Raw genomic sequence first — 8,129 nt, forward strand, 5'->3', positions numbered from 1 at the left:
AATAAGAATACAGACAGATTTAGTGCCATCAAGTCAATTCCAACTCCTAGCGACCCTGTGTACAGCAGAGCAGAACTCTGCTAGATGTTTTTGCACCATCCTTTCACCTTCTGGCACTATATCAGACAATGCTCTGCTGCTGTTCATAGGACTTTTGTGGCCAATTTTTCAGAAGTGGGCAGCCAGGTCCTTCGTAGTCTGTCCTAGTCTGGAAGTTCCGCTGAAAATTCTCCACCATGAGTGACCCTGCTGGTGTTTGAAATACCAGTGGCTTAGCTTTCAGCATCACAACAATACACAGCCACCACAGTGTGACAACTGAGAGATGGGTGGTGTGGTTCCCTAAAAAAGGGGACAATGATCCTGGGCCATGGTGGTGAGAGTGCCAAATCTTAACCACTAGACCATCAGGGCTGGCCATACAGATAGATGGTCAATTATAAAATGGACAAAGGAAATTTAACCACTAGCAAACCTAGTATTCAATTTTGACTTCTTTGTTTTCTGACATGTGGCCTTTGCGCGTCTCCCCAGATAGGCAGAGTTTACTACATATCGAATATGAATGGTTAGTGTTTGTTTGGAAACTCTAGGTAAACGGGGTTGATGTGGATAAAAATCACACAGCTCTAAGAGTGAGATGAAAATAAGATTAGGAGCTCAGTGGTTGCTGTGATTCAGAAACCTGAGTGATGATGAAAATCAATCAGTCTAAAGATTAGTAAACATATTGTGGAGGCCCACCAGAACCACTCCAGAAAATGGGACAGAAGATTCAAGAAAGGTCTATTTAAATCCCAAGGGCAGTGTGAATTCAGTTGACATTCAGGTTTTTTATTCATTGTAAAGGGAATGAAAAACATATTTAAAAATGACAACTTGGTTGACTTTGTATTCAGGTAAGCAGTATAATGAAAGTCATGTTCATCCAAATGTTATATGAACTTTCTTTTTCTAACATATAGTGTCATATAAGTAAAGTTTTCAAACCTGTATGATTTCACTGGTCGTTATTAGGGGCTTTCATATTTAGGCAATATTACTATTCTCCCCCAAATTTACATAAATAACACATATAGATTGCCTTGATTTTACGAAGCTCAGAGCAAATACATTTTTGAATTTGGCATTTGTTTACATATGATCATTCTTAGGCTTTGGGCAGTAATGTTTTTGCACTTGATCATGATGGAAAAGTCTGTCTGACCATTCTAGTTGCTTTTATTTTATTTTGGTTAACTTAATATTAAAATAATAATCAATAGTTTGCTTATTTAATGTGACATTCTCAGTAGGCCAGTAGTGATATATATGGACTGATCATCTGTTTAACTGATTGGATAATCCACTCCAAAGATTATTCCTGTACCTTTATATAAAGATATTTACCAATTTGTATTGTTTAGTCTTAGAGAATTATGACTCCTTTTAAACTATAAAGTTGTTCATGTGTATGTTAGTTGTATGTATTAGTACAGCATTGTGTTTATTGTTTGATTCATACCCAAACCCATGTACACCACCCTAAGGGATCCAATAAGGTGTGAAGAATACCAAATTGTGGAAGATTGGGCGCTGGATGATGATCTGGATAAGATCTGGAACCAGAATCCTCTTTCTTAGAATAGTTTTTTATATACATTGATATGGGATAGCTAGTGTGCATTTACATGGAAAAGCCAGTTCATTTAAATAGATACTGCTATATTTTGATTGAAAAGATACCAAGAAATAGTAAAAAAGATGGTACCTTTTTAAATAAAAAGGCTGGATGAATACCAGTATTTAATGTGTGAAATTTTGTAGAAAAAACACCCAACAACTTAACCAATGTTTATTATCCTTTAATTACTTTTATTAGTACTTCAGAACATCAGGACTGTTCCTAGGTGACAATTTCAGTTCACTAAAGGCAAGCTATATTCTGATTTCAAGTGTTGCCAGAGCTCATTTATTTAAGGGCATTATTGCTATATAATGAGAGAATTCCCCCTTGGCAGCAAATAGCCCACAAAAAGGAAGATATTACCCACGTTATTTCTACTTCAAAATGCAAATTTGTTTAGTAATGAAAGTCATTATGATGCCCAAATGGAGCAGACATCTAAAATCATTTACAGCAATGAAATTAATCATACTCAAAATGAATGTCTGGCTATAAATCATTCTCTTCACAGGTTTATATGGTCGTGAAAGACAACAATGGTACATGGATTGAATAAGGACGATTAGACTAAGAAATCTATGGTGTGAGTCCCAGCTCTGTTGGAACTCATACGGCCTCAATCAATTCAGTTCAATTTCCAGTGCTTCATCCTCCCCTTTTGTAAAATGGTAATGTTATTAACCCTGTGATAAAGATCAAAGACATAGTGCAAGTGAAACTGTTTGAAAATTATAAACCATTACATAGATGATATTTGCTTTTTATTTAGGACTATGAAATACAGTGGGCGGATGAAAGAGTTTCTAAATACCTTTAATAAGCATCTATAAATGTCTATTTCTTTTTACCTCTTAGAAAATACTTTTCCCCAGTGTAATTCATCTGAACGTGCTGCCTCTGGAGTTGGCTGTAATCAGTTCTATCAAATATGGAATAATACCATTCAATTCTTCACTATTCCTTCCTCCATGGTCACCCTCTATTATGTCCTGGATATCCCCATCTGACTTGGATTTTGACGACCAGACATCTTCTGGGAGCTTTGCTTAGTGCCAGGACCTAGAGCAGACAACCTGTGCTGCCCTTAGGAGATCTCATCTAATTTACATGTGCTAACTGAAATAGTCTGCTATCTTCTATTTGGGTGTCCAGACATCTAGGTATAGCAGATAGCAACTTCCCAAAACTACTGACTCCAAACTTTCTTTTCCCACCACTTTTGGTGGGTGGGTGTGGGGTGGTGGCAGGAGACAGTTTACTCCTTTTCAGGAAAGATCCTTTCAGTTCTTTGAGAATGCCCAGCTGCCTGGGTCTCTGGTGCTTATGTGCTGAAAAATTATTTCTTGCTTTATTTTGTCAAACCCATTTCCACTTTTTTCTCACCTACTCTCTAGATTACTGTAATATGATCCAGTTTTGCCTTTGATAACCCAACAGCCAACTGCTCTGAATCCTGAATCCAGGAACATGGTCCATTCTCAGATAAGATTCACTTCTAGGACAGTGCTTTCCTAGACTTGAATGTGAATTTCATCACTTCCCAAGGGAATTTGCTAAACGGTCTCTCCTTTGTATTAGTGGTTGGGCATGGAATAAAGTTTTCAGCATGTGCAACTTTCTACTATTTACATTTGCATTTCTTTGTAAATTAGTCCTGTCTTCCTTCAGGCAATCCATGTATAATCCACATATACGCAGGGTTGTAGACATGGAATGCATTGTGCCTCTCAGAAATAGCTGTATTTTAAATGTATGTCACTAAGATAGGTTGGTCTTCATTAAGCAAATGTTTCTACACATTTAGTGTAGAAAAATGAGAAAATTTAAATACACAAAATTGATAAACCAAATACAGAATATAACTATCAAGGTTTTGGAGTGTACCCTTTGAGACTTTCATTCTGCATATATATGTATATTTTCTTATAATAATAATGGGTTCTAACAGTATCCATGATTTTGAAACTTGTCTCTGTGGTTAGTAACATATAACATGTATGCATTTAAAAATATTAAACTATTAAATTAAAAAATATCCACTTTAAAGGTGGAATAAATACCACTGTTTAGATACATCATATTTTAACTAATCCCATAATGTGGGGCATTTAGGAATTATCTAGTTATATTGCTCTTATTATAAGATCATGTGTTTGTTCCTATGACTTATAATTGTCAGGTATAGAAAACTATTAGACCATACAGGTTAGACTTAGGAATAGTCAAATTAGAGTCTTTGGGCAGATTTCAGTGGGTCCATTCACTCCCTGTAATTATGTCGAAAATGTTTGTGTCTGTGCATAGGTGATTTATTCGTAGAAAGGAATTCCGTATTTCATCAAATTTTCAAAGATTTAAAAAATCAATTATGTGTTTTTTTTCTAGAAAGGGATCCAATGAATATAATAAATAGATAAGCACTATTGGAGAGACCATGATGGTGTAAGGCTTTTGATGACTATAACTTTTATTTTTCAACTGTGTCATAGTACTGTCATGCACTGTATAACAACATTTTGGTCAATGATGGACTGCATATACAGCAGTAGTCCCATAAGATTAGTACCATATTGCCTAGGTGTGTAGTAGGCTATACCATCTAGGTTTGTGTGAGTACACTCTACGATGTTTGCACAATGACAGATTTGCCTAATGATTGCCCATGGTGATGCATTTCTCAGAAAGTATTCCCATCATTAAGTGAAGCCTGACTATATTCCAGAAACATCTCACACACTCCATCCCTCTCACTAGCATAAATAAGGAACTGTTGATACCCAACTTTGGCAATACCACTACATAACATAGATTCTGTGGTGTACAGGACTGATTTTGAGCCTCCACTTTATGCTGAGTTATTCTAATTATGACATACCTTGATCTAGTCCAAGTCTTTTAATTTTAATCCTCAGTAGATTGTGTTACTAGTTCTCACACCGGATAGACTAACTCAACAGTTTCCAAATGTCTATGTATAACCAGTTCCAGCTGCATTTAGTATAATGTCCAGATGTCAGAGGGGAGAAGGTATACACATTGTTCTGCTGCAGATCACGTAACTATTTCACAAAGAGCTCCACCTCCAGTGATTCTATTAATCTCGAACAGAGAAGCAGATGGCAAACTGATTCTCCTTTGTGACATACTAACCATTAATGGTATCCAGAACTTGATTTTATTTCCCAACTCTTGGTGAAGAAGTCTGTGGGTAAGATTTATAACATTGTCTTCTATCTTCTATTTTTTCTCTCATTGGTATTCTTTACGGGGCTCATAAACTCAGCAAGTCGGCAGACCAATCCTGTCAGATTTCAACTTTTTCTTTTCTCTGTAATTCTATTGCTGCCAGAAAGCAACTTTTACATTGTAGTGTTTTTTTCCTTTCTTTTTATTTTATTTTTTTACAATTCTCAGCATCCTGCGTCTCCTAACACTGGGCAACATATAGGAAGAAAAAAGGATCAGAAATATGAAAGAAAAAGAGGATAAGCAACTACTAACACAAACTACTGAGTAACAATAGACTAATAGACAAAAATAGACTCAATTTTATTGCCAGCAGGTACTATGTATAAAAATAATGCAGCTTTGTGAGAACTTAAAGAGAGAGCTAGATAATAGAGAAAAAAATCGGCTGGATTTCCAAGTACCAGAACATGGATAAAAATATGATCACAAACACCGTACAGGGTTTTAAATAGCAAATATTTTGATGAATTTGATCTTTAAAATATGCTATTACTTGATAAATTAGAAAGTAAATAATTACATAAAAAATCAAATTTGATATAGTGGTGAAATAAAATATCCCTTGTTTCAGTCAGGAATTAACTGCCTTTCTTGTTCAATCATCAAACATGAAATGATTGATGAATTATTTTTCTCTCCAATTAGTACTATCTGGGGCATTGAAGCTGGTAGTAAGGAAAAATTCTACTTGTCAAAATAGTCTAGAACCTTTAATTCCTACCATGATTATGCATAAATGGCAAAGTTCTAAATAGAATATATACTTTAAAATAATTTAGACACATTAAATAACTGGAGAGGACAAAGATCTTTGCCCCCATGGATCATGTATCACTATATGATCATAAACGAATTCTATAGGGGAAATATATTAAAATAATATTTTCTATGAATATATTAGAAAACAGTTGCTAATATTCTAATTTTCATAATGCATGCTACTATGGTTTTTGCAATGTATATAAATTGGTAAGACATGTACATGCCGCCTTGAAAACTTGCATTTTAGAAAGTGTGATGGCATCTTATTAAATTATTAACTAATTAATTTCAAAATGGAAAATGACATACTATTTTGAAACATTAAGTTTTTGACTCAACTCCCCTTATCTTCAAATGAGAATCAATAAGCTTGGGACAGTGTGATAAAGCACCCGTTTTTATTTTGTTTCTGCTAAGCCAACTTGTTATTTGAGGAAATTCTGCACGCTTAGCTATTCCAGTTGAGCTCCTTGGCTTGGCAGGGCCATCATCTTTGGTTCACTTGTCCCTCTCCATCACTGCTCAAAGCATGACTTTGACCTCTACCCATTATTCCTTTTTGCTTTGCTTCCATCATCTGTCAATTAATGTATCTAAAGATCTATCCTTATTTATTTCTATCTTTGTTATTTTGTATTTTTCTTCATTCAAACAAACCATAACATAATCTTGGGAAGCTCTTAGATTGTAAGACACTCAGTAATATTTCTATGCAGTTCTACTGCCACTGAGATGTTGCAGCTACTTGAACACAATATATCATTGTGTTAGTAGATGAAAATGGTGGAAGCTGAAAACATTACTCTATAAAGTCTGAATCTGCCTAAATCCCATTGTCTTGAGCTTAATATTAAAAACTTGTTTAACATGTAACTTAGCCAAAGCTTCTTTTGAGACTGCGGGTAATAACCTTTAGAATCTACTTCTTCGTGAAAACCCAGTCCTGCTCTGTCTAGATTCCCTAACCATTGTCTATAAAAGTAAAACCTAAAGCAACTTAAATGGATAACTCAGTAATAATAAATTCGATTTAATATTAATCCACAACATTTTGACAAGTGTCTTGACTGTATACCTAGCCAATAGTCTGCGTTTTGATATTCACATTGCTACAACTGTGAATGATGATCAATAATAGTAAACACAAAGGTGGGAGAATATTTACCAAGTGTTATTTTGCAGATAAAAATTAATATAATTGTTTCCCCAACTTTCGTTAGTAAATAAGGTCACATTATGTAATACTCAGTTATACACTGGACACACCCTATAAAGAGAGTTGGATATCGAATAAAAATGTGCCACTGAACTATCTTATGATATTCAAATTAAAAAGAAAAGTAATCCCTTTCTGCTTTTCTTCAATATCTTCTTCTCCTTACGAGTTTACTTCCTGGTACATTTACCAATCCTGTTCTAACTGTGCCATTCCAGTCGGATGTTCATTTCAATAAAATTAATGGACCTATCATTTATGAATGAATACAATAAGGTCAAACTTTTTTTTAAAACTGTGATAACTTTTACAGTCTTTAGCGATGATATTTATCAATAAGCATTTTGGTCAACTAATAAATTTAGCTCTTTTATTGTGACAACTGTGATTTATATAATGTGTTGAATAGAAAAATCAAAATCCTAGTGAATTAAGTGTCTGGAATCATAGAGTTTATTATTTTCTGTGCATTTTTCACCCATTGTTGAAATGAGGAATTTAAATTGAGTTAAATAAGTAGTTAAATTTATTTCTAGAAAATTAATTGTGAGCTTACAAGGTGTAAATGTGTATATATGTTAAATGTACTTGTACATTAAAAAAATAATAGGAGAGCCCTTGCTCTTAGGAGATTCACAGTCTAAAACTGTGTACACACTCATTTATTTGTTCACTTAGTTAATCTTTTAATGAGCTCCTGGTTAGAAAATTCTTCAAAGATTACCTGGATTAGCTCTATTGTGAGACAGGGATTCTAAAACACTAACATGCAAGTGGAAATGCAAAGTTTGAGGAAAACAAAGAGCATATTTGGGGATGAGCAAACCATCAATCTTGTCAGGCACAGTAGGAACAGAATGAGAGAGAAAGATTGTTGAGAAATGCCTTGAATGCCAGGCTAAGAAATAATATTGACATCACATTGAACTGGAGGAAAGAGGAATTGAAATGATGTGTAAGAATCATATTCACCGACCAAAATATAAATTTTGAAACCAAAGGAGTAAGTCTTATAAATGGAATTGAAATGTGAAGAAGGCATATATAAATAGCGAGAAAGAAATTATAATTTCAGATTGATAGAAATTCAGGTATAATATGCTTTACACCATTAACAAGAGATTACCATTCTTTTTTTTTAATTTTTTTTTATTGCGGTAACATTGGTTTATAATATTGTATAAATTTCAGGTGTACATCATTATATATCCATTTCTGCGTTGATTACATCATGTT

The sequence above is a fragment of the Diceros bicornis genome, chromosome 20 (assembly GCF_020826845.1).
Source record: "Diceros bicornis minor isolate mBicDic1 chromosome 20, mDicBic1.mat.cur, whole genome shotgun sequence".
In the NCBI taxonomy this organism is placed as follows: domain Eukaryota; kingdom Metazoa; phylum Chordata; class Mammalia; order Perissodactyla; family Rhinocerotidae; genus Diceros; species Diceros bicornis.